We start from the raw sequence: 12685 nt of genomic DNA on the forward strand, positions 1-12685 counted from the left end.
CTTTGCGGCACTAGGATGAATGGAATACCGCGAGCTATGGGCACACATATCCGGCCCTCCTTCCTCAACACCCCATCATCATCAATGGTCACATCTCTGTCATCATCGTGCTGAACTCTGTCCTTAAGGACAAGCAAATAAGGATCATCATACTGGCACCCTCTGATGCGATCGAATAAGGAAGACCGAGAAATCACACCAGCCAATGCCCGACTGGGCTCCGAAATATCTAACCTCACAAACCGATTGTCCAAGTCCTGAACCTCAACTGCAAGAGGTCTCTCCCCAACTGGAATGTATGCCAAACTCCCCATACTCACTGCCTTCCTACTCAAGGCATCCGCCACCACATTAGCCTTACCCGGATGGTACAAAATAATGATATCATAGTCCTTTAGCAGCTCCAACCATCTCCGCTGCCTCAAATTGAGATCCTAATATTTGAACAAGTGCTAGAGGCTATGATGATCAATAAACACATCACAAGACACACCATACAAATAATGCCTCCAAATCTTCAACGCGTGAACAATGGCAGCCAACTCCAAATCATGAATAGGGTAGTTCTTCTCATGGGGATTCAACTAACGAGAAGCATAAACAATAACTCTACCCTCTTGTATCAATACACACCCAATACCAACTCTTGAAGCATCACAATACACGGTATAGGAACCTGAAGTTGATGGCAACACTAACACTAGAGATGTGGTCAAGGTAGTCTTGAGCTTCTGAAATCTCTCTTCACACTCATCCGACAACCTGAATAAAGCACCCTTCTAAGTCAACTTGGTCAAAGGCGATGGGATAGATGAAAATCCCTGAACAAACCGGCGGTAATAACCCGCCAACCCAAGAAAGTTGTGAATCTCTATGGTTGAAGACGGTCTGGGCCAACTCTGAATCGCCTCTATCTTCTTCGGATCAACCTGAATACCCTTACTAGACACCACGTGCCCCAAGAATTCTACTGAACTGAGCCAAAACTCAGACTTGGAGAACTTTGCATAAAGCTTCTCCTCCCTCAGCCTCTGCAACACAGCTCTCAAATGCTCCGCGTGCTCCTCTGACTACGCGAATACACCAGAATATCATTAATGAAAACTATGACAAATTAGTCGAGATACGGTCGGAACACGCTATTCATCAAGTGCATGAATGCTGCTGGGGCATTGGTCAGCCCAAAAGATATCACTAGGAACTCATTATGACCATATCGGGTCCTGAAAGCTATCTTAAGAATATCCGGGTCTCTGATTTTCAACTGATGATAACCTGAACGGAGATCAATCTTGGAGAACACTCTCGCTCCCTAAAGTTGGTCAAACAAATCATCAATGTGAGGTAGGGGATACTTGTTCTTAATTGTAACTTTGTTCAACAGCCTGTAATCAATGCACATCCTCATCGTGCCATCCTGTTTCTTCACAAATAGAATAGGCGCACCCCAAGGCGACACTAGGCCGAATAAACCCCTTATCAAGGAGTTCCTGAAGCTGCTCCTTCAACTCCTTAAACTCCGCTGATGCCATATGAAACAGTATAACAGAAATGGACTGTGTTCCAAGCACCAAATCAATATCCCTGTTCAGTGGCATACTCGGCAGGTCTGCAGGAAACATATCGGGAAAATCCTTCACAACAGGAACATAATCAATACTAGGAGTCTCTGCAACAATATCCCTCACAAAGGCTAAGAATGAAAGACAACCTTTACCAACCATCCACTGGGCCTTCAGAAACGAAATCACCCTACAGGGACAAAATAAGTAGAACCTCGCCACTCAATCCATGGCACATCCACATGGGCAACGTCAATGTCTTTGCGTGACAGTCCAATATAGCACGACACAGAGATAGCCAATCCATTCCCAATATAACATCAAAATCCACCATACATAACAACAAAAGATCCACTTGGGTCTCCAGACCCCTAATAGTAAACACACATGACCGGTATATACGGTCTACAACAACAGTATCGCCCACCAGAGTAGATACAAGAACAGATGAAACAAGAGACTCACGGAGCGTATCCAAGTAACGAGAAAAGTATGATGACACATAAGAAAAGGTGGGACTAATAACTAGGGATTTTGATATATTTTACACTCCTTCTTGCTTATGTTTTGATTAGAAATTTGTACAAAATAAACCCAAAAGTCTCACAAGTTGTGCTTGATTGCAGGTTTGATTAACAAAGTGACAAGATGTCAAAGATCAGCTCAAAAAGGAGTGAAACTTGCACAAGTACCAAGACAAGACAAAGCTCAGGCAAAATAGGCCCAATGCGGCCGCACACCATTTAGCGCGGTCCGCACAAGTGAGGTTCGGAGAGGTTGATTTCTAAGCCAACAGGTAATGCGGCCGCATGAGATTTAATGTGGTCCGCATTGGAGTCATTGTGGCCGCACTCGATTTAGTGCGGTCCGCAGATCCTTAATCAGAGAAGTGCCAGTTTGGAGTTTGAAACCCAATGCGGTCCGTGCTCCATTTCATGCAGACTGCACTAGAAGCCACCGCGGCCGCACTCAATTTTGTGCGGTCCACATTGCCCGAGTTCAGAGAGCTGAATTTTAAGTCAAGAGCCTTAGTGCGGCCGCACATGATTTTATGCGGTCCGCACTGCCCCGCAGGGGTATTTTTGTCCAGATTTTTCAGCTTAGTATAAATAGCTTATTTTCCCATTTTTATGTTATCATATAGTTTTGGTACTGGGCTGTGCTCGTGACTTCGAATATCTTAGCTATTTTGAGTAATTTTAGCTTCATTTCAATATTGAATCTTCTAGTTTATTTTAGCAATTAATTAATATGAGTTTTGCTTCATCTATTTCTTTGTTTTCTTCTCTAATTATGAGTAGCTAGACCCATAATCTAGGGTTGTGGCTCAACCCTAGTGTGGGTCATTGATGGGTCTTATGTTTTCGGGCTAGATTGACTATGGGTGTTTGATATTTGGGCTACTATCATGTTTAATTGCTGAATTAGCGGTTGCAAACACTAGTTTGTGTTTAGTTGACTTTGGCTCTTCTTGAGAAAGAGAGCCTAAGTCTCTGAAATTGGTCCAACAAGGAATTGAGGCGTATTCAAGAGATTGATAGCCCCAATTAAAGGGTTAAACCTAGAGATAGTAATACCCGACTTGAACCTTGATTGCTTGTGCAAATTTGCATACCCAATTGGTCTTGAGAAAGTCAATTCAGGCAAAATCACTCGAACCACCAAGACGTGTAGAGTGGGTAAAATCGTGCAAAGGTTATATCATACTCCCCAAATATGTCAATCATGCCTTAGACTCAAGTATCCATCAATTGACCACCTAGGCTAAAGTCACTACCCTAGTGCCTTTTAACCATTTGAACAACTCGCAATAGTTTACTCTTAGCTTATTCTAGTTTTATTTAGCATTGTAGTTTGATAAAATTAGAAGTAAATCAAAAACCCAAAAATGTTAAGAAGTGCAATTTGGAACACATACACAACTCCACTTTAGACAAACACTCGACTCCAACTTCTAGCTCTCTGTGGAAATCGATCCTGACCTTAATCGGGTAAAAGCTGCTTCGACCCTCTCTCGCTACTCAATAGTAGTGCAGGGTTGGCCTCGATCAGGAACCGGGATCAAATAACATAGAGGCATCTCTGCGGCAGACTAAGACAATACCTGTAATCATAGCATATAAAGCAACAACATCTGGTCTACCTGGGAGGGCATAGAAACGAGTCTGACCACCACCTGATCGACTTCCCCCTCTAGGCCGACCCCTAACTGACTGACCACCACCCCTAGCTACCTAAGCGGGTGGTGAAGTAACTAGAGCTAAAGTCGAGGGCTGACCCCTCTACTGGGACGGACCCTCAAGAAGACAAGGACACTTCCTCCTCATATGCCCAAACTCTCCACACTCAAAAAAACTCCCCGGTGCTGGAGACAGGGACTGAAGGGAACCCCTAGCACCGAAATGACTAGAAGATGTACCTGGCATAGAAGAGCTCGAAACTAATAGAGAACGGGACGAACTTTGGGCTGGAAGGGAATTGACTGTTAAATGGACCTGATGAGAACTGTGAGAACCATGACCCGATATTGCCTGAATGGACGGCCTCTGCCGTGCTGAAACTGACCCCTCGAAAGAGCACCCCCAAAGCTACCAGATCCCTGAAGCCTCTTGGACTCCCTCTCCTCCCGCTCCTTGCGACGAACTAACTCAATCTCGCGGGCGATGTCAACAACCTCCTCAAACGTAGCACCCTAGTCATGAGAATCCGAAGTAGATATCTGAGGCCATCAACGAACCTCCTGATCCTCTCTCAATCCGTGGGGACCAACTAGAATGTATGACAAGCTAGCTTATAAAACCGCATCTTATATTGTGTCACAGTCATATCTAACTGATGCAACTGATCGAACTACCTGCGTAGCTCCTCTATGTGAGAATATGGCACATACTTCTCTAGAAAGAGAACGGAGAATTGTTGCCGGGTAAGGGGCGCTGCACCAACAGGCCTACGCCTCTCATAAGCCTCCCACCAAGTAAAGGAAGCTCCAGAAAATTGAAAAGTAGTAAATGTTACACCACGTGTGTCCAGAATACCCGTTGTACGAAGAATCCTCTAACACTTGTCCAAGAAACACTGCTATCCTCTCTCTCGGTACCACTGAAAGTCGGAGGCTAAAGACTACCAAACCTCTCCAATCAATATTGCTCGTCGTTCGGCATAACTGGTACAACATACTCCTGAGCTGGTGCAACTGGCTGGGCTAGAGGTGCCCCCGATATCTAAAGTCCCTACACAACCTGCTCAGGTGTGCGAGCAACAGGAGTCTGAGTACCTCCCCCAGCCCGAGAAGTAGTTGCGTCTATAGTAACAGAGACTGCTTGAGCCAACCCAGTGCATACTGATAGAATCTGAGCCAAAGCCTCCTGAAGGCCAGGAATCATAATAGGCACAGCTGGTGCCTGCGTTTGTGCTGCTGGAGTGTCCGCAACTGGGACCTGATCCTGAATTGGGGCGGCTGGTGGATCTGCAGGTTCTGCCCTAGCTGTTGTGCGAGCTACACCCCTGCCTTGACCACGGCCTCGACCGCGTCCTCGGCTTCTAGTGGCCCCAGCTGGTGGTACTAGTGGTCGTCCATCCTAGCCAGTAGCACGTGTCCTCACCATCTGGGAGAGAATAGAATAACAGAAGTTTAGTACTAGAATCAACAGATTCGCACGATAGGAATTCAAGAATGAGAAGTTTTCCTAAAGGTTCTGCAGCCTCCCGAGGATAAATACAGACGTCTCTGTACCGATCCGTGAGACTCTACTGAACCGGCTCATGACTCGTGAGACCTATGTAACCTAGGCTGTGATACCAACTTGTCACAACCTCAAATACCCGGTCGTGATGGCGCCTATCACAATACTAGGCATGCCAACCCAATCAAGTATCCACCATCAATTTCTTTTAATAAAAAAATATTTTTCTAACATTTAATTAAGTCTCAATTTTTCATATTAAATATCTAAATCACTGAAATATGCGGAAAAAAGTGAAACATCAAACCAACACAGCCCAACAAGCATCAACTCTCATCACACAGTACTTACGCTCAACACTAAGGCTCAATAATATCTCATAATAGTAATAATCATAATAACCGCTGCGGCGCACAACCTGATCGATAGTTTATAGTCGACTACGTTCACTGGGGGTGTACAGACATCGGAGGGGCTCCTATAGCTCAAGCGTCATATCGCTATGGCACGCAACCTGATCTAATATATATATCGCTGCGGCGTGCAGTCCGATCAATAATAGTTTCATAAATATTGCTGTAGCATGCAGCCCAATCCATAATGTATATATAATCCTCACCATTAGGTCCTCAACCTCTCTCGTTCATTAACCTCACAGCCACTTGGACATAACAGTGGAAATCAGGAAAACTCAACCCAAACAGTTTTCACATTTTAAGAAATAGAGTGATAAAAACCAAGTTTAAACAATAAATAGGTAAAACATGATTGAGGATATGCTTTCAAACAAATAGAGTGAGGAAAACAATGAAAATGCCCCTAAGGGTCTGAACAGGACGACATAAGGCCCGAAACATGACATACATCCCATAATATAGTATCAATCTCTAAAATACGAGATATCATAAGATTTCAAATCAATTACGTGGCTTAATAGTCATTACGGGATGGACCAAGTCACAATCCCTACCGGTGCACTCTCGTCACCTAGCATGTGCATCACCTCATTTGTCAAAACAATGCGAAATACCCGGGTTTTATACCCTCAGTTCCTGATTTACAATGGTTACTTACCTCAAACTGGATGAATTACTACTCCGCGACACCTTTTCCTCTCGCCTCGACCTCAAATCATGCCGAATCTATCCAAAATCAGAATCGTAACATTAGAATATTCCAAGGGAATGAAGTCCATGCGAAAATAATCAAATTATACCAAAAATTCCGAAATTGGTCCAACCTGAACCCCGGGACCATGTCTCTAAATTCAATGAAAAATCACATAAATGGAATCCTTATCCTTCCACGAGTTCATACATACCAAGAATACCAAAATCCGACCACAAATGACCCCTCAAATCCCTAGATTAAGGTCTCAAGTTTTAAAGCACTAACTTCCCAATTTAGGCTTCAAATACCCCAAATTTCATGTTTAATTAGGTGGAAATAAAAATAGGATTGAGTATTAAGTCCATAATTCTTACCTCCAAGAAGTTCTCTTTGATTCCCTCTTCAATCTCTCTCAAAAAGCTCTAAAACCGAGTAAAAAATGGTGAACTTAGGCAAAAAATCACAAAAATGGCCTTTTAAACATTCTGCCCAGCGATTTGAAATCCTTCTTCGCGAATGTGGTCAAAGCCTCGAGTTCGCAAAGCACAAAATAACGTTGATCAAAAATCCTCTTACGCGAACGCGACCACCCCTCGCGAACGCGATGCCTCAGTCACTCGAACCTTCCCGAACGCGATATCCCCATCGCGAACACGATGAACAATGACCCAGCCCTTCACGAAGGCGGGACCCTCATTGCGAACGCGAAGGCCAACGCTCCTGCCTCCCACCCTAACCCTTCGCGAACGCGAGGGTCCACTTGCGAACACGAAGCACAATTGTCTGCAACACTAACAACAGATTTTCTACAATCTTTCTCAACTTTAAATGATCCGTTCAACCACTCGAAACTTACCCGAGGCCCCTGGGACCTCAACCAAACCTGGCAACATATCCCATAACTTCATTCAAACTTGTTCCAACCTTCGGGACGCTCAAAACAACATCAAAACACCAAGAACTTCCAAATTTTGCTTTCGATCAAAAAGTTAATCAAACCACGTCCGAATGACGTGAAATTTTGCACACACATCCCAAATGACACAACGGACCTATTTCAACTCCCGGAATTCCATTCCGACCCCAATACCAAAATCTCACCTATCAATCGGAAAATGCCAAAATTCCAATTTTGCCAATTCAAGCCTAAATCTACTCCGGACCTCCAAAACACATTCCAATCACGCTCCTAAGTCCCAAATCATCTCCCAAAGATATCCGAACCATTGGAATTCACATCCGAGTCCTTATTCACATAAGTCAACATACAGTTGACTTTTCCAACTTAAGTTTACTCAAAAGAGACTAAGTGTCTCAAACCTTACCAAAACCTCTCCGCACCCGAACCAATCAACCCGATAACATATAATACTGCTGAACAAAACAATATGAAGTAGAAATGGGGAAAACGGAGTGGTAACTCATGAAACAACAGGCCAGATCATTACAGTAAATCTCAAACAAGCATTACAAGCATGCGCAAATCATGTTGAGGTCGTACGGCCCGATGCAACAAATGTTTAAACTATGCACTACCAGAGGGTCGAATGGCGCGAACCATAGATGCATCTATTACCCTGCTCGCAAATCAAACATGCAATGCGATCAAATATTAATAAACAATCAGCCCACTCGCAAATCATGCATGCGACGCAGGTACACATGAAACACACATTCAAATAGTCAATCAAAACTTCATTCGGGAGACACATATTCAAGGAGGTGTCAATTTCTCTTTTACAAGGCGATAAAACAAAGTTTAACTCTTTTAGAAAATCATTTACCATTTTGATACGATTAAAGCAATTTAAGATGTCAATAAGGTTACAATTATTTCAAGTAAAGCATGCTTTTGGGTCTTAGACTACCCAGACTTAAACAAAATAGTAGCTACACACGGACTCTCGTCACCTCGTGCGTACGTAGCCCCCACAAATAGAAGCACATATCCAATTAATTCACCTATGGGGACAATTCCCTCTTACAAGGTTAGAAAGGAGACTCATCTTGCTCTGAAGTTCCAAAACCGGCTTCCAAGCCCTTCCGACGACTCAAATTGATGCTCCAATGCTCCAAAACTAACCAATAATTATGTAAACCCATTAATATATGTTCAATTATTCATTATAATCCAATTTATAACCATTCCTAACCCTGATAGAAAAGTTGACAAAATTACCCTCCGGTCTACGTGCCCGGATTCTGTCACGACCTCAAATACCTGATCGTGATGGCGCCTATCACATTACTAGGCAAGCCAACCCAAACCATTAACCACAACACGTTCCTTTTATAAAACCATTTTCTAACATAGGTTTAGATACCAAATTTCCATAATAAGTGTTTAAGACAACAAAATATAAGCGGAAGTCAAATAAACATGAACTATAAGCCCCAAATATTTGGTGTCACAAGTCTAGAGCCTCTACTACATAACTGATTGTCTGATACAACATAAGTCTAGAAAATGCGGAAAAGAGCAACATAAGAAGGAGAAACCAATGCAATCCAATAACACAGTGTAAATATTAAAAATCATTTGCGGAAAACCTTCATCATTTTTAAAACAAATCGTTTAAGACATAAAAGAATGATCTATATTATGATACAATCATCCCAAAACCATGGTGTCACTGAGATCATCAGCATCTAAGGTAAATACATAGACTGGCAAAGTGTCTAAGAACCAAGAGAACAATACAACTGGAAATGAGAAGGAGAGCCAAGGCATGCGAATGCCATGCAGATACCTCAGCAACTCCACAACCTGCAACCTCGATCAACGGCTGCTACTGTGCCCCGATATACCTGGATCTGCATACAGGGGTGCAGGGGGTAACGTGAGTAAACCAACTCAGTAAGTAACAAGTCCAAACAATGGACTGACGGTAGTGACGAACCAAACCTCAACAGGTGGCAACATTTAATTATACAGAAAAGTAGAAATGCTTACAGTTTAAGTAAATTCTCAGCAGTGAATAAACACAGTATGAACAATACAGAGTATAAAGCTCAGGAACCCCTAAGTACCAATGCATAGATAGCATGATCAATATTACATATAATACATCCACTCATAGTGCTCAACCACTCGGTACTGTATATGACCCATTCGGCCCAGGAAAGATCCATCGCAGAATATATGCAGCACTGACTATAAGTCACCCAGTACTGAGGAAACAGGACGATCCAACCTCATAGAGAAGATTCTCCATACCAATACTGTGGACAAGATCCATGTCCAGGAAAGATCTATCCCTTAATATCGTCAATTGCGCTCACTAAGGGTGTAAAGACTCCGGAGGGTCTACTCTGAGCCCAAGTGCTATATCAATGCCAGCGAAGGCATGATCAACATATCGTTGTGGTGTGCAACCCGATCCCATACTGTCAATCATGTTACGCCCCACAGTATTACGTCGATGTTATGCTCTGCAGTAATATATTACGATGATGTTACACTCTCCAGTAATATATTGTGATAATGTTACGTCCTGCATTATTACATTACGATGATGTTATGCTTCACAGTAATAAGTTACGATAGTATTGCACCCAGCAGTATTACATTACGATGATATTACACTTCGCAGTAATAAGTTATGACAATGTTGCACCCTGCAGTATTGTACGTTAAATTTGTCATAAGTTAATTGACATCAGTCCAAGTAAAAGATTATTTGGAGATTATAAGGATTATGCTATTTCAAACAAGCGATGAGCAAATTCATGAAGATGAAAGGGGAAGCAAGTCAAAGAAAATGAATTTTCGTCAAAGTTTGGCATTTTGGGGTAAAATATGGCCCGAGCTAAAATACTCGGTATTTATGGACTAGTGCCATAAAAGGTACTACATGACCATGGTAGTAAGGTGTATAAGGAATGTAAAAAATGATTAATACTTTAAGTAAGTGAGAATAATTCTCAATTTTGCGGATAATGGATTAATTACCGGGTAACAGGACATTACCTAGTTAATTGGATAAGAGTAATAATGGTCTTGTCCATGTGGGACCATGACAATCAAGGATAGTATAACTAATGAATATTATAGATTAGTGTCAGACTTTGTGACAAGTAGTTTTTTTGAGCATTAAAGTCAAGTGGATCCTAGAAAGACATTAAGAGAATTTGAAACTTGAGAGAACTCATTGTTGGAAACTCCTGAATGTGAGCTCATTTCATTTCAACGTAAAGCTCCATTCCATTTCATTTCAAAAAATGTGAGCTTCATTACATTTCAACGTGAGCTTTTAAAAATTCCAGAAACATGAGCTTTCATGGATCTTCAAGAATTCAGAAACGTGAAATTTCATACAAAGTTATACTATGTAGTAGCAGCGGGATTTGGCAATTCTATGGGAATATAGTGCATTCCTTCTGAAGAATATCATACAGATTTTCCTCTACTTCGATCCGTCATTACGTGTTCGTCACAAAAGACGTATGTTAGAGGAACTTTCAAGAGAATCGGTCCAGGTATGTTAAGGCTAAGTTTTTCCTTCATTTTAGCATCATATCGTAATTACAGAAGTTTGATAACGAGGCATAGAGAAAAAAAAAATTTATCCCGGAATTTACGTATATTTTGCTATTCTCGCAAATTACATATATTTGCTTAGTTTTTTAAGTTACCATATTCTTCTTATTGGGACTACATATTCAGTTGAGTATTTCCTTCTTCCGGTCAAAAGAGTAAAGAGTTTACATATATACAGTATTAAAAGTATTTTCATTATCAACGAGCTATAATCGATGGGCAGGCCTCTATTGGGCAACCTCTGATCAGATGGTAAGTTATATACCGAGCCTACTATGGCCAAGCGCTTATGAGCAAGCCTAGTTGGCCAAGATATAGAGCCTAGTATGGCTGAGCGCCTATGTGCGAGCCTACTACGGCAGAGTAGTTATATATATATACCGATCCTTATAGGGCCGGACAACTATTTTACTTAATATATTAAGAGAGTTGAGTCAGTATCAGCAGGTAAGCATATCTTTAGATTATCTTTGACTTCCAGCTACTTGCAGTTATTATATTATCAGTTTAGTTTCAGCTTTTAGTATATTGACTTACATACTCAGTACATTATTTTGTACTGACGTCCCTTTTTTGGGGGTGCTACATTTCATGCGTGCAGGCCAGACATATAGACGGGTAGGCCTCTTCAATAAGTGTTTCCCGAGTTAGCTTGATCGGTAAGCTCCATGCCTTTCGGAGTTTCCGGGTCTAGAACCTTATGTACATCTTATATATATACGTATATATGTTATGAGTAGGTCGGGGAGTTGTTCCGATCATAGTATATCCATCAGTAGAGCCTTGTAGACATATCCCATCAGTTAGTACAATATGTTAGGCTTACAGGCCTCGTATGTATATTTGGTTGGTGTGTCAGCTGTAATAGTTATGATGTCCTTATCGGCCCAGCTTTATATTGACATTTAGTCAGCATTCACATTTATCTTGAAATGTGGGCCATGGCCAAAGTATGACATCATATGTTCAGAGTCCCTTAGTTGCAAGTTGGTACGCAAGGATAGGTGAGACACTGGGTGCCAGTCTCGCTCCCAGGTTCAGGGCATGACAAAAGTGGTATTAGAGCAGTTATGTACTAGGAAGTCTACAAGCTGTGTCTAGTAGAGTCTTGTTTATGGGTGTATCGTGCACCACACTTATAAGTAGGAGGTTATATGGCATTTAGGATTGTCACTCTTTGTTCTTACTCTAGATCGTCTGGTAGAGCTCACTTATAAGAATTCAAACTCCGAAATTCTATTTTCATTCATAATAAGAGGATACCTATATCCGGAAAGAAGGTTGGAAAGAGAGATAATTGAGAAAGAGCTGAGCCAGAGGAATTGGATTTTTGCATGATGCCTGCGATAAGTAAATGTGAGGTCTTTATCAGATCATGGGTGTACTGAAAGGTGTAAGCTTCATGATAAGAAGCCTTAAGGAAAGAATATCTATCCATCTTTATGGTGAAAGAAAATGAGAGATTAAGAAGATAAATACAAGTTTCAACAAGCAACAGAAGCAAGATGAAGAAGGGTACGAGGTGCCCAGTTAATGAAGGTTAGCGGCATTTATAATTGATGCAGAGGAACATAAGCTTGTTGAGTTATATTCAATAGTAATAGAGGTGTATACAATTGGTCGCACCCATTCCAGATATGCCCTATGGGGGTTAGCATAAGTAGTATAACAAGGTATGATGGATGAAATATTTGCGTCAGTGGACATTTCCGAAGGATATTGCAAATCTGCTAATAGATCTCTCTATGAGACACCCAGATGGTGCACACTAAAATAGTACAGCTAGATAT

This window comes from Nicotiana sylvestris, chromosome 3, assembly GCF_000393655.2.
Source record: "Nicotiana sylvestris chromosome 3, ASM39365v2, whole genome shotgun sequence".
Classification (NCBI taxonomy): domain Eukaryota; kingdom Viridiplantae; phylum Streptophyta; class Magnoliopsida; order Solanales; family Solanaceae; genus Nicotiana; species Nicotiana sylvestris.